Consider the following 16,126-nt stretch of genomic DNA (forward strand, 5'->3'; position numbering starts at 1 on the left):
ATAGTCATGTATCTGGAATAGTATTCTTACTATTGCTGCAGTATCTACTAAACGGTAAAAAAAGAAATGTTGGTTTAACTTAAAAAAGTAAGTTACCTGATTGCCTTAAAATTTTAAGTTTATTGAAATTAAAAATTTGAGCTCATAAAATGAAGGCGATTGGTTTAATCAACAGAAACTCAAAGGGCCCTATCATACACCCGGCGCAATGCGGCGCCAGGCGCGACGCAAGTGATTTTTGCAAGTTTCAGCCTGATGCAGTTATCATTTTCATGTTCCGCGCCACGTTGTTTAAATAGCAAATGCATTTGCGCCCATTTGTGCACCTATAGGCATGCTGGTGTGAAAACAAGGTGTGTTCAGGCACAGTGTTGGCGTGTTGCTATTTTGAGGCAACTGAAATAGACTGCGCCATTGACCAACTGAAACCTGGTCTAAAGTCAATGGTGCAATATTTGCTTTGTTATTTAAAGAGCGTTAGTAATATGCACCTATATGCATGTACACCCTGCTTATTACACACACACAGGGATGCACAGCAGCACACAAACATGCCAAATATTAAAAATAATAGGATTACAGTGTAAAAGATTATTATTGTGTGCATAAAGATAAAAATGCTTTGGTGGAGTCCGGCTTGTCCCGTACATGGTCTGCTTGCGTGCTTTAACCTCACGCATGAGCAGATCTGTTTCCTCGCTAGAGAAGCGTTCAGTTTTTCCACTTGCAAATTCCACCATGTAAATAGCGAATCTGCCATGGTGCGAGCGCAACTGGCTTTTAAAGGGAATGGGAGATGAGACTCTGATTGGTTTATTGCACGTTACGCAAAAACACACCCATTACTCATTAAGAGAATAAGGATGACACTTTTAGACCATGCGCTGGTCCATTTTTCCAGTCGTTAAACTAGCAAAAGTGGATTCGGACATGCCCTAAGCGCTGTGCACTTTAGTCCATGTCCTTAGATCTTTAAAATAGGGCCCAAAATATGTGACTCGTGCTGGCAAAATGAGTCAGAATGAGCAAATTTTCTATATATTTGCTACATATGGCTTCAAAGTTTTACAGTACATCGATATCTGCAAAGTCAATTTTGAGAAAAAAAGAGTTAAAGCTTTCTGAAGGCTCTAAAACAAAATCACCTAGCAACCAAACCTTAAAATCCCTGGTAATACCACCAAATTTGGCACAAACCAAGTCAAAACCCATACCTATAGGGGAAAAAAAAAAAAAAATATATATATATATATATATATATATATATATATGTATTCAACTTTTTTTCCACGACTCCCCTGTTTGATTAACATTAATGAAACAGACAGCCTATATATTAAGAAACGTACAAATAAAGATACTTTTAGATGTCTAATTGTTATTTGGAGCACTGGGTTCGCTAGACGAGGACTAGATGAACTAATTTTGTGATAACAAATCATGAAAATTATTTTTTACAGTGTATGTATGCACAGCATGAAAACCTGGATGACTTATTACCTTTGCCAATATGTGCAGTATACTACAAAGCACACTGAAATACTGTATCCCTCAATGCAATGCACTTAACCTGATCTTTCGTTTCTAGCATGGTGAATGAACAGGAAGCTACATCAACCTTGATTGTTCACATCTTTCTTGATGTTGAAGTCAAATGTATAGGATTACTAAGAATTAAATATGCATATTATGAGGTCATGTGAACAGCACAATGACGTGACAAAAATGTAACATACTACTCTTTGAAACCATTATTGTGGAATAATACCTGCTGTTTCACAAAACGACAAAGTATCGTCAAGTTATGTTTACCACAGGCTTTATTTTACTCATAAATTGGAAAAACTCTATTATAAAACCCCACATGAAAATCTCGAGGGAACCAGGGGCGAATTAGTCTTCCGGGTTTTGGCGTCATCCCTGCAGCACTCTATAAGAATGAATCTGAATCCCATGTGCAATTTTAGCGAATGAGACCCATTACAAGAGAACATCACGGGGGGAAAAAAATTATAAAAAAGTGTAGAATATAACTCCTTCGGCTTTTAGCGGGAAAGCCAGTACGAGAGTCGTATAAAGATTATCACTCATGTTTCCAACACATGGATGTAACAGGACCTCAAAACCTTAGTAAGCAGTGACTAACCCACAGCGAGAGGATTACATTTCCAGCAGGGGGGAAATACAACATCACTGTAATTCAATAGCATGAAAGAGTCACTAAAAAAATTCAAGGGATGTTCCTTGTTCTTAATCTTTCAAAGGTTGTAAATACAAGACATACTGGATCATCTCATCTACGGAGTTTCACAAGAAGAACTAAGTCTGAATAATGTCATGAATCACAGTTCAGTTCTGTGTTAGATTTTTCTTTTTTTTTCTAATTACTTCAATTTCTTTTGTCATTTTCAGCTCTGTCATGTTCAAGGTTTCTCTGATATTAAATGTAGAAATGTACTTTTCTAAAATAAAACATTAAAATGGGTTTTTGGGTTCTGGATATGAATCTAATTTAGTTGAGAAATATGCTCTGCAAAATGGCATTTGAAATGCCATGGACGAGGTATAAGAAAAGGTACATAAAAATATTAGTATAATTTACTCCACATTATAAACATTTTGCTAAGACTAAGGAACCTATTGATCCGACTGTTTGCATTTACAAATGGTCAGTTTTCCTATCTCACACATCATTTCTATACATTAAAGGTATACTATGTAACATTTGGCCCTCTAGTGGTTAAAAAACAAAGCTGCATGCATTTTGTGGAAGAACATTGTTTTGGTTGTGCTTTGGCTCTGCGTGACTGTGCCGATGATTATTGTTATCCTACTGCTCATAAAACATTCACTATTAGACTTAAAGGGTTAGTTCACCCAAAAATGAAAATAATGTCATTAATTACTCACCCTCATGTCGTTCCAAACCCGCAAGACCTTCGTTAATCTTCGGAACACAAATTAAGATATTTTTGATGAAATCCAAGAGGTTTTTTATCCCCCATTCGGTTGTTAAGTCTGACGTCACGCGGCAGCGCTTCCGGGTCCAAACGCTCTATCTCATACCACAAGAAAACAACAAATGGTGCTAATATACACACATGATGTGGTGTAATACTACCAAAATTTTTTATTCATAACCTTTATCTCCATACCAAAATCCCAGATGGCCACACAGTGATTCATCTTATAAATCATTAAAATATTAATGTCTGTGACGCTGTGAGCACGGGGACTGTTGTGTAGACTGTAAGTATTTTATATTTTTAACTTTTTAAAATGTTAAATGTTTAATATGAATAAATAGCGCTCATAAACAGCCATCGAGATTGCATTCTCAAGTGAAACGAGCCGGGACTTGGACCCAGAAACAGCGTTCCTTACGTCACAACTTAACAAGCGGATAGAAAGCAACATAATTACCACATTCAAGGTCCAGAAAAGTAGTAAATACATTGTTAAAATAGTCAATGTGACTGCAGTGGTTCAAACTTAATGTTATGAAGCGACGAGAATACTTTCTGTGTGCAAAAACGAAACAAAATTATCGACTTTATTCAACAATTTCGTCTCTCCCCTGTCATTCACCTATGCTGCTGATGTTGTACAGACAGTTCCGCGTTTCCAGGTTTATGTCCAAACGCCGGTTCAGTATTGGTCAATGCTGTACATGTGAGCAGCACGACGCATGCGTGTGATGCTGACACAGGAGCCAGCCAATAAGGAGTCAGTGACTCTTTTAAATTTTGTTAATTTTGAACAAAAAAGTTACATAGAATACCTTTAAAAATCTTTTTGATTTTTCTAATGTGGGCCTCAATATTCAAACAGGCTATAGGCAATACAAGAGAGTCTGACGTTACATAACAGAGTCTAACATTCAAACTTTAAAGCTTTATCTTGATGGCTTTTTATGTCTCTTTTTTTGTTAAATGTTGTAAAAATGCTGAACATTGCTTAAGGGACATTACATGGTATATCGTTTTAATTAGTCAGTGCTCTTATGTGGTAACAAAGAACTTTCTGCTGGACTGATAGGATCTAAACCAATTAAATCCTGTGTGCCTGAGAGGCCAGTCCACTTCTGTAGATCTCTGATCATTAACAGCTTTAATTAGGGCTGTTTCAGCGCTGTGATGTTGATGATCTCAGATCTTCAGCAGAGACTACATTTCTATTTATTTTAAATAGAGAGTAAAAGTCCAAATTAAACTTATGGCTGTTTCTTCAACTACTCTGATGTTTATGTTACAGATTTTAATTTTTTTTTCTAATATGAAAAATGTCTCGGCACCATGCTTTTATTATATATCACTTAAAATATGAAAAGCCATCACAAAATATAATTATTACATTTGTAAAAAAAAATTATAAAAAGTATCAATATAAATCTGTACACAATATACACAACATTTGTGGAATCATTTCCACTACAACAAACAATTGTCACTAAAAAGTTTTATTAAAAGTTACTATACTTGATTACCAAGAAGACAACAGCCTGAAATGAAATGAGACATGATGTGATAAAAAGAAAAATATTTCTATAGTGTAGAACTATGCGTCATTTGAGATCAGACAAAACTGGCATATGTTGGTTCACAAAAAATGAATTTTATGAAAAATTTTACAGTACATGTGTGAACATTGTTAATAGTGGATATACATGCATTGTAGGAGTGTTCTGTTAGAAGGTTTTCTGAAGACCAACAAATGACATTTTCATCTCATCTCAAATTAAATGAATCCATGAGAGTGTGAACAGAGGGTTTTAAGAGACACTACTATTTAAAGTTCCACAGGGACAAAAGTGTTCAGTTGAAAACCCCCTTCTATTTTCTCAGTAATGTTTCTTAAAAAGGATGTAAGATTGGCCCATAATTGCTGAGTGTCAAATGTTGTACAAATATTTCTTTAAAAGCATGTAAAGTAGCTTCCTCTAATTGGAGATGATTCCACAGAAAAGCTCATTTGCATAATTCAGAAGAGCTTGGTTTATAAACAGCTTAATATGGCTAACGGAAGCGGTAAACATTGAGTTTTAATTAAAATGGATTTGAGGGTCGGGGTCTATCTGGGTCTACTCAGCAAATAGGAAGAATGCTACATTTAAGCACTAGGGATTTGAGCATTAATTTTACTTCATTCTCACGTACACAGATACTTGTGAGTTGTATAGTGAGTTATATTACTAAACATACAAAAACAAGTATTCAAAAAGTTTGCTGAGGGCAGGGCGTATTCCTCATGTGGATAATGAAATATTTTAATTAATTAAACACTGTTATGAAAATTAATGTTAACAAATAAAAATGACATGAAAATAGGTCTATCAAAATATGAAATATGACCATAAAAAATAACACTTCTAGATTATCAATAATGCATCAATGTTTTTGAAAAAGAAACATCAAAGTAATAGCTGCATGATGTGAAGCCATTGCTCCGTGGTCCAGTTCTGACGCTCATGTGCCCACTGTTGGCGCTTTCGGCAGTGGACAGGGGTCAGCATGGGCACCCTGACTGGTCTGTGGCTATGCAGCCCCATACGCAACAAACTGCGATGCACTGTGTATTCTGACACCTTTCTATCAGAACCAGCATTAACTTCTTGAGCAATTTGACATACAGTAGCTCGTCTGTTGGATCGGACCACACGGGCCAGCCTTCGCTCCCCACGTGCATCAATGAGCCTTGGCCACCCATGACCCTGTTGCCGGTTCACCTCTGTTCCTTCTTTGGACCACTTTTGATAGATACTGACCACTGCAGACCGGGAACAATCCACAAGAGCTGCAGTTTTGGAGATGCTCTGACCCAGTCGTCTAGCCATCACAATTTGGCCCTTGTCAAACTCGCACAAATCCTTACCCTTGCCCATTTTTCCTGCTTCTAACACATCAACTTTGAGGACAAATTGTTCACTTGCTGCCTAATATATTCCACCCACTAACAGGTGCCATGATGAAGAGATAATCAGTGTTATTCACTTCACCTGTCAGTGGTCATAATGTTATACCTGATTGGTGTATATGGAAGATCTTGCACTTAACTGTATTCTCGGGCCAGTTGTCCAAAATGTTTAATCTGGATCAGAATGATCTGGATTTGGAAATCCCATGTTATGCTGTCCAGGATCAGGTAATCCATCTTATTTTTGTGCTGGTTTTTTTAAAGCAAAATTGGATTGGATTACCTGATCCAGATACACACTTTTTCATACAAATGTTGTATTTTTTAACCAGTTTTAAAGTTTTATTAAATTTTTGTTTCTGAAATCTAATTTTTTGGATCAAAGCTATCCCAATCTTACTAAAAAGTTTTGAACAACACAAACTGATGATTTGATCCAGATCAAAACCAAGATTGGATTTTGTGATCTAATCTGATTTCAGAATCTTTTTTTTTTCTTTTGAACAACCCATTTTTAAGATTTGATTCAATCCGATATCCAATCAGATTATTTTTGCCCCTCATGATCAAAGTAAACTCAGGCATCACTGCATGCTTTCAAATCCATAGTTTCACTTTATTTCACAAGTATGGACTGCATCGGACCTCAGGTACTGCCCAAAATGCTGCAATAACCGGAAAAAAAGAAATATACTTTTTAAAGTTACAGCAATCATCATTTTCATGATCGATCATCGCTGTCACATCCACTCGAGTACTTGTGCACATCCCTAATATATATAAATATATATATATATATATATATATATATATATATATATATATATATTTTTTTTTTCTTAGTATTTTTTTTCTGGTAAATAAATATAAAAAAAATTAAAACCAGAAAGAAATCACCTGCTAAGCTTGTTTTCAGAAAATATATCTTAAGAGTGCATTTGGTCTCGTAGCACCAGACCAGCACATTTTAAGAATATAATTTTTTTGCAGTGCCTGCACTGTACCGTCAATCATGTTGACAGATCTTAGCAAAATCCATCCGGCTCTGGTGTCTTTATCAAGCATCTGAGTGTAACTCACATCATCAGGGGAACTAGAGCTTGCAGCTTCCTGTTCCGACAGCAGAAGGTGGAGATATCTGGAAATCTAAGCATGGCAATAAACTTCACAGGGAAGGAATCACAGGGTGTGACCCTCAAGCCCGGACTGAGATGCCATCTCAAAGTCTGGCCCCAATGAGATTTGTGCAAATAGCACAGGAAGTAAAGCCCCTGAGGACAGCTCAAGGTTAAAACCCCACATAAGGAGCCAGCAGCTCAGAAGAAATACATCTGCAAAATTTTAAAAAAGTCCTTTTCAGTGAGCCATAAAAGCAAATAATCCCACACACAAAAACATTTTCTGAATTAGTTTTGTTTTGTTTTTTAGTACCAATAACTAAACAACCTTTAAGCAACGCAACATTAGTTGGGAAGCAAAACTGCACAAGTCTTGTTTTCATAGAATGCATCTTGAATGAAATTTATTTTTCTCATGCCATGGGCAAATTTTTTTTCTACTTCTTAAACCTCACTCAATTTGGTTAGGTTTATGCTAACAACAAGAGAAAAACAACTTGCCAAAATAATTCATTCAAGTATATTCCCTGAAAACAAGTTTTAATATATAACCCAATTTTACTTCTCATTTTATCTTGTTTTGAAGATGCTTAGATCTTTTTATTGGAAAACATTATTAAAATACATGCACTAAAATGATTTTTCCTTTCTAATTCCCTCCAAAAGTAGTTTGTAAGTCTTTAATGAGGTTCTAAAAATCTCTTTCTTCACTTTTTCCACATTCACACGGAAACAGGTTTCATCTTTTCTGGGCTGCTTAAGCAAAACTGTGAAAATTTATTCTGAATGCTATTTAAAACACAAAATAAAATCCCATAGAGCTGGAGGCTGGCGCTCAGACAGACGTGCATCTGCCGACAGCATTGCCTTGCTTCTTCACTTCAAAGAAACAGATTTCCCAACCGCAAAAAAGCCACAGGGATGATTTACCGTACTGAAGATCCCATAAAAAACCTTCACATCACATCCATACAAAGTTGCCTTTTCGAGAGCCCAAATCAGGGGGCGAGGGCATGTTTAATGGTGTCACCTGCAAATAGGTTGAAGCTATCAGCTTTCCCTTTGCTCCTGTAAACATAAAACGGTTTTGGTGCACTGGGATCACCTATTAAACCTTCAACACACACACACACAAGTTCTCTCATCAGCAGAGAAATGACAGCCCTTTCATCTCACATCCCCATAATCCGCTCTCATTAGCGGCACTGAGCAAAAGTAGAGGGCGGACACATGGATGAAGGAGATGCGTCGCTGCTGCTTGTGAAACAGTGAACCATGGCTGTACAAAAAACAATCCCTCCCTTCTCCGTTGTCGCACACACCAGGGACCCTCCGTGTCTGCATACAGCCAGAGACACACGCTAATTAAAGCAAACCTTGCATGAGCCTGGTGAGATTTGCAGTTCTTCCTTATCGCCTGCACCCCCGGTCTGCCTCCGAAGACGTGTTAAAGAAACAAACAAACATTAGGTGGAAATATAACAAGCAAACGCAAGAGTGGGCTTCTCTTGAGGTAGCGTCGATGTACATGCGTCTCGGAGCGCCATCAGTTCCTCGTAATAATGCAGTGCTAAGCTCTCGCATAGTGCTTTTTCAACCCTGACAAGGATGAAATGATATGACACAGTCAAGTGCCAAGACAGGACGACTGTTGAGGATAAACCCCAATCTGCCATTTATAAGGCACAAAGGTGAAGATGTCAGCTTGTTTTCTACTGAAGCTAAGTAGAGTTGAAAAAAATTCATTATAAAATGATATTTTTAAAGTCTGTTAAAGCTAACATTAAAATTTTTTACATTTTTAACATTGGTAAGAATTTTTAATGTTTTTGAAAGAAGCTCTTATGATCAGCAAGGCTGCATTTATTTGATCAAAAATACAGTAAAATCAGTAATATTGTGAAATAATATTACAATTTAAAATGATTGTTTTCTATTTGAATATATTTTAAAGGGTTAGTTCACCCAAAAATGAAAATAATGTCATTAATTACTCACCCTCATGTCGTTCTACACCCGTAAGACCTTCGTTCATCTTCGGAACACAAATTAAGATATTTTTGATGAAATCCGATGTCTCTATTGAGAGCAAAGCCATTCAAACTCTCAAGGTCCATAAAGGTACTAAAAACATATTTGAAACAGTTCATGTGAGTTCAGTGGTTCTATAAAGCAACAAGAATACTTTTTGTGTGCCAAAAAAATAAAATAAAGACTTTTTAACATCTATATGGGCCGATTTCGAAACACTGCTTCAGAGCTTCTGTTTTCGCGTTAGTATCACGTGAACTGCCGCAGCGCGAGCACAGTCTGCTCTGGTCCAGAGACACAAGAGCACAGAGCGGATCATACGCGCGAGTCGGCACAGACTACAAAACATTCGGACACATTTGAATTCTACAAACAAAGCTATATTTTGCAGCAATATGGAGGAGATTTAGAGCAGAAACGGTTAGAAATTAGAAGGAAGCCAAAGCTTTACCGAGCTCAGCGGCTCTGGCTGAGCTGTGATATAAACAAAACGCTATTGGCTATTTTAAAAAAAGGGGCGGGGCTGTTCGATATATTCCGTCCTGTCTTCCTGTTTCAGTTGAAATTACATCAACACATTGAATAATGCTGCGCGTTCCAAGACACTTCAGTGAGCCTTTAAAACAAATAGATACATTTTCACATTGAGTACTTTTGCTTTTATTATGATAGGACAGTAAGCAGACAGGAAGCAAAGTGGAGAGAGAGAGAGAGTGGGGACGGGATCAGGAAAGGTCCACGAGCCGGGACTCAAACTCGGGTCACCCAAAGCGCAACGGCACTATATGTCGGTGCTGCCCACTAGGCTATCGGCACCAACATGTTGAGTTCTTTTATAAGGCAGTATAATTGTTTCTTATATAACAGCCTTTCGTGATCATACTTGAGTGTCCTTATCATAAAGTTCGAAAACATGTGCACTAGACAAATTAAAATGTTCAAAACCATCTCTCCCCCAATAGAACCATGCAGATCAGCTTACTGTACAATATGTTTTCTATTAACAGGATCATGCAGAGTGATCGCTGAAGTGAATGTACAATTAAAACCAAATGACAAAGCCAGGCTAAGATGTTGACCGTTCTCATATTGATTTTGATAAATCTCGCCTCTCGCTTCTTTTTGCCCAGATAAGACTGGTTTGGCAAGCACACAGTACGACATAACTGTGAATCTGTCGAAACCAAGTCTACGCTGAATGATCACACCGGGAGCCCTCAAATCATCACCACTTCTCTTGCCATTTTCTACAGCGCTGTGCGAGGCATTTGATTGGTTTGACAGGCCTATGAAAGCATGTTGCCTTGGTTTCCAGAGTGTGTTTCTGTCATTCTGCCTGTAATAGCTAAATTTTAGAGGGAGCTTTGCAGACAGTGAAATTACCTGCACCTTTTAGCTGTGAAGATGCCGGGATTGCTGACCAAACAAACGGATTTGTGATGCCAGACCGGTTTTAATCAACGTGGGTCACCAGTAAAAATAGATAATAATAATAATTATGGAAGACGGTGGATATTAATGGTGTTAGATATGAATACATAGGCCTACATATTGGGTACGTCCACAAAGTTCCTTGTGAAAATATCCTTTAAAATAAATGAGTCTCCTTGCTCTTAACCTATGGTAATTACTCTGCACTGCACGTCCTACCACCCTCTTTACCACAGAGATCAGCGTGGAAAATCGAGTCAGGTGAGCAGCCAACCGCGATCAAGCAAATTGAAGATGAAGGAAATGAATTCTCAATCAGTTGTGCCATAGTTATTGGGAAACAGCTTAATGAGGATTTAAAAGGGATTCCTCCTGCTGTTCCAAAAAGGTGGAGAAGGAAAACCTGGGCGTAGAGCCATAACAAAATGTCCAAGATGGAATGCACACTGGGCTGTAAACAACATCTGAGCAGGTTTTTCCTTTGTTAATTTTTAAGACGTTGGGACTAATTGGGCAAATTTTTAGGGCAATATTTTTGCTCAAGAACAGGACTAGCATACAAAGTTAGACAGTCAAAACAGCTACAAAATCTCTTAGAGAGAAGGATTCTTCCATCCAGTAGTCTAAGGATGTGTTCACACTTGTAGTTTGGTTTGCTTGGCTCACTTGGTCCGGACCAAAAAAAAACCAAAACATTTAGTCCTGGTCAGCTTAGCGTTCACATTGGCATTTTTAATACCGAATCTAAAGATAACCGAACCTAAAGGCATAGGGATACGTTCACAATAGGGCAATAGTGCGATTATGATATTGCAAATGCTACGATTATTTTTTATGCTCAGCTTGTCAGTGAAGCACGGCTCTGTGATCAGTAGTAAATCTGTCAAACATTTCCAAACATGAGAAGCATTTATGAACCTTTTATCCAACAAAAGACAACATTTAATAACATGTTTTTACTCCAAACTCACTTCATAACAGTTGAGTGTTTGAAAACATCCTTCTGTGAGGTGATGTGGCTTCTTACACAGAATAAAGCACACAACATATTATTTCATAGTATTCTATACAGTTATAAAGGCTATGCTGATTAGCATTGAAGTATAAACACATTTTATTATCATGAAAATACCCGAGAAGGCTTGAAGAACTCAGATAAACCATATATTGTCGTAGTCGTGTGTTTATTAGTCATGTTTAATCAAAGCGTTTGAATCTTCTGTTTATTCAGCTGCACCGATAGTATGATGCTCATAGTTATTTCCTGGAATGACGTGCTTTATATCGTACTTCTGTGGGATGTATTTGGAGTTTCTGCGTGAGAGCGCCCTCTGGCTTTCAGATGGAGCAGCATTTACTACTGATCAGAGAGCCGTGCTTCACTGCGAAGCTGCGCATAAAAAAAAAATTCACAGCCTTTGACAATTTGCATGTGGTTTAATTGACTGTCCCTTTCTGAGATGCACTTTACTATCAAACCCTTTTTTTTTTTTTTTTTGAAAGGTAAAGTGTGTCTCAGAAAAGCAGGGTTGCCAGGTTTTTACAACAAAACCCGCCCAATTGCTACTCAAAACTAGCCCAAAATCGTGTTCCGGGGGTAAATCATGTTATTTGGGGACGCTTCAACCCACGGACATAAAAAACAACCAGCGGCAACAGTGTCAGAGCAGCCCAATTCTGTGGAAAACCCGCGGACTTGGCAACACTGCAGAAAAGTGCAAACACTGTGGCTCTGTTGCACTATCAACATTATGTTTGTTTGAGCAACTCAACCAAGGAGGTCTATAATACCTTGAGAAAGCTATCCTTTAGCACCCTCATTCATCTTAATGAACTGCCCTAATCAGCAAAACCTTGTCGTGCCTAATTCACTATACAAGGACATTTAACAGAAAACACTGCTTGATTCACAAACTAAAACAAAGGTACCACCACTAAAAACATAACTTGTACTTGTTAAAATGTATTCTTATACTCTTATATATATACACATGCAACATAATTATGCAGAATTGAAGAAGAGACTTGCAATTAATTGGAATGACAGGAAGTGGAATTTACTTTATTAATCTATCTATCTACCATTGAAAAGTAAAATTTTGTACTTTTAAGAAATTAATACCTAGTAGTACGGTTAGTATTACAGTTTCCACTAAAATATTATGCAGCACAACTGTCTTCAACATTTAGAATAATAATAAATGTTTCTTGAGCAGCAAATCAGCATATTAGAATGATTTCTGAAAGATCACTGAAGACTAGAGGAATGATGCTGAAAATTCAGCTTTGCCATCATAAATTACATTTTAAAATATATTAAAATAGAAAATATTTCACAATATTACTGTTTTTACTGTATTTTTGATCAAATAAATGCAGCCTTGCTGAGCAACCATAAAAGACGTCTTTTAAAAACATGTATTATACAAATGTATGAGATCAAATAGGCAAAAATAAGAGACTTCTTCCAAAAACATAAAAAATCTTAATTCCACTTCCTTATATACAAATTTGAATTACAACTCTGAACAGTGACCTCTGATTAACAAAAATCTTTTACACATATCAGGAAAATGTCATGGCCACATCTCCTCAAGAGTATGTAGCAGGAGCGGACAGGGAGCAGCTGGAGATATCATGCAGGACAGGAGCCGATAGTGAATAAACCACAAGCTGATAAACTGAGCAGAGGATGTGCATATGACTGCTGTGGCACAAGGATACAGATGGAACAAACGTCAGTGACCTTGCTTCTATTGACCAGAAAATGAGCTTAGACTCTGGACTGTTTAGCAGATAACATTGGACAAGCCAGGCTACTGTAAACAGCAGAAAATATCCGTCAGTATGTCTTGATCTCGAAATGCGGCTATGACAGCTGCTCACTTTGCCACTTTTAGGGATTTTATGCAATTCAGTGTGCTTAAAGATACCCCAGATTTCACTACTGATCTGCAATTAGAAAATAGAGCTAATGTGCTCACACTAATTAAAATAGGAATGTCAAAAAAGCAGACAGGGCCAAATGATTGTAAGAAGTCATTATTTATCTGTAATTAAAGCAAAAGCAATGTCATCTCTTACTGTTTCACTGCATTGCAGAATACCAAGGTCTACAAGTAATGAGCTGTGCTCTGAAATTCAGTATATGTATATATATATATATATATATATACACACACACATCTGTTCAAAATTTTGCAATAAGCAAGGTTTTTTTTTTCTTGAAGAAATTTATATTGTTCAGCAGGAATGCATTAAATTGATCAAAAGTGGCAATAAGGACATTTATAATGTTGTAAAAGACTTCTATTTTAGAAACATCAAAGAATAGATGGGTCATTGATGAATAAGGTTTTTAAAAGTGTAAAAAAAACATAATGGACATATAATTAATTTTGCAGTTTTATTAAGTGTTAACAATGAGATTATGTGGTTTTTATAATCAATTAACACTCCTTTTGTCATTTTTTACAAGAAGGACAAAATTTATCAAAAAAAGTCATTCGGTTTAACTAAAATTTCGGTTTTACCAAATGACACTTTTGGTTATACTGAATGACGATATTTTCAAACAATGCTAACAGGCTGATATCTAGCTAGCTAGCAAAAGGACAGTCAAACATTTTATATTTAGTACAATTTTTTAAAATATTATAACATTTTCCATGTTTTATAGCGGTTGTACCGAATGACCTGATGTTTCGGGACATGCATATGAGCAAGTGAAAACATGAATTTTTCAAATAGCTAATATAGAGTTAGTTACTTCACTTCGCAACCGTGTGGTCCTTTGCAGGTGTCTTAATGATGTCACATCCTGTCACATGATATTAAACGCATGACTTGATCCAAAATGGTCCCTTTATATTGGTTACTCCGAATGACATAAATGAAATTCATTTTTCCGGACATTGTTTCTCATAACAAAGCAACGACTTCTACACATTAATACCATTTTGCACTATGTTGATATATGATGTTATAAAATCATGCCAGAATAAAAAATACATACATTTATTACATTTTAAGATATTTTAATCACAAATGAAATGGCTGTAGGCCTTTGGATGGTTAAACCGAATGACCTTTTGACACTTCAAAGTCTTTAAAATACCTTTATATGTAGCAAAAGATAATTAAATCCTTTTGGATTCAATAAAAGAGATCTAGTTGTACTACCTTACATACTTTGGATGCCATATCTTTGTTTTTTATCATTATTAAGGCCTTTGGACAAAAAAAAAAAAAATGACCCGTCACGTCATTGACCCAGATACATCAAAGAATACTGAAAAAATATGAAGCAGCACAATGTTTTTATCCTTGATAAAAATAAAAAAATGTTCATTGAGCAGCAAATCATTACATTAGAATGATTTCTGAAGGATCATGTGACACTGAAGACTGGAGTAATGATGCTGAAAATTCAGCTTTGATCACAGTAATAAGTTATATATTAAATATATATTCAAACAGAAAACAGGTATTTTAAATGGTCATTTTTTTTTTTTTTTTTTACGTCTAATAAATGCAGCCCTGGTGAGCAGAGGAGACTTCTCTCAAAAACATTTTTAAAAATCTTACCGACCCCAAGCTTTTTGTGCTCACTGCTTTTTTCAGCGTCTTAATTTTAAGCTTCAAGTCTATTTTGGCTCATCCTTATTTAAAATATTGACATTTCTTCAATTCAGTTACTGTACTGAATTAACCTTATATATTAAGGCAGTTGAAAACTGACCAATCGCATAAAATGCACTTGGCATCAGTTTCAGATTTAATTCTGCCAGGTCAGTTGAAGTGTAATCTCTCACTTAAATTCAGTGACTGCACTTGAAGAGTTCGCTAACAGATACATATCGTCTTCCAGGTGCCAGTCTTCTTATCACCCTTAAAGGCTTTCTATAAAACACCACGCTCTCCTGCTGGAGCTACAAGGCCAAGGGCAATTTTACGGTATCTCTCACCGAGGATCTCTGCTGATGTAGAGGTTACTTTTCTCTCTCGCTAGCGCTATCTTCCCTCACTCCACTACATTAGCGTGCTACCACGCTAATGCCGCAAGGACAATCTCCAAATTGAGCCCAGCAAAAACGTTTGACAGATAACACTTCAAAAAATGTAGAGAGAGTTTAAAAATGAACCCTCTCAAACCAACCGACATTAACTCAGCTAAAAATCAGCATTATGGTAACACGGTGACGGAAAATGCAAATGTCGTCGCTAATGAAATTTGGCTGCTCGTTTCTTGGCAAGGTTTGGAATTAAAAAGATTTAGGACAGAGGGAGAAGAGGAGATAGAAATGTTCACATATAATGAAAGAAAATGACAAAGAGAGGAAGGTACAGAGGAAGCAGGCGAAGAGTTATTGAGCCGTGAACAACAGAGACGTACTCAAAAGAGAATGAGGCTATTTATTAAAAAATAGAAACATGAAACCAGAGGATCCATCAGTTACCTAGGAGCTCTGTTGGAAAGTCTGCACGTTTGGTGCTGTAATTGCCAGTTTGCTATTGCATACTACCACACTATTACTGCAGGATGTACTACAGTATATCCTTCAAATCAAAATATGTATACATAGAGCGCAATACTGTACCCCAATGCTATCAACTTCACCTTCCCATTAGAA

The 16,126-nt window shown here is 36.7% G+C and overlaps 1 protein-coding gene across 2 annotated transcripts in view; it reads right to left on the minus strand.

The window, feature by feature from the left end:
* jupb (junction plakoglobin b) overlaps positions 1-16,126 on the minus strand; it is a 78,115-nt gene that overhangs the window by 44,587 nt on the left and 17,402 nt on the right. The window contains exon 1 of one of the 2 annotated variants that reach the window (XM_051873371.1): positions 9,030-9,100. The exons of the other annotated variant lie outside the window; for it this stretch is intronic. The gene's annotated coding sequence lies outside the window, so the exon portion shown is untranslated. Of the gene's footprint in view, positions 1-9,029; positions 9,101-16,126 lie in introns of those variants that run through there. 2 annotated transcript variants of the gene reach the window in all.

The sequence above is a fragment of the Ctenopharyngodon idella genome, chromosome 19 (assembly GCF_019924925.1).
Source record: "Ctenopharyngodon idella isolate HZGC_01 chromosome 19, HZGC01, whole genome shotgun sequence".
Taxonomy (NCBI): Eukaryota; Metazoa; Chordata; class Actinopteri; order Cypriniformes; family Xenocyprididae; genus Ctenopharyngodon; species Ctenopharyngodon idella.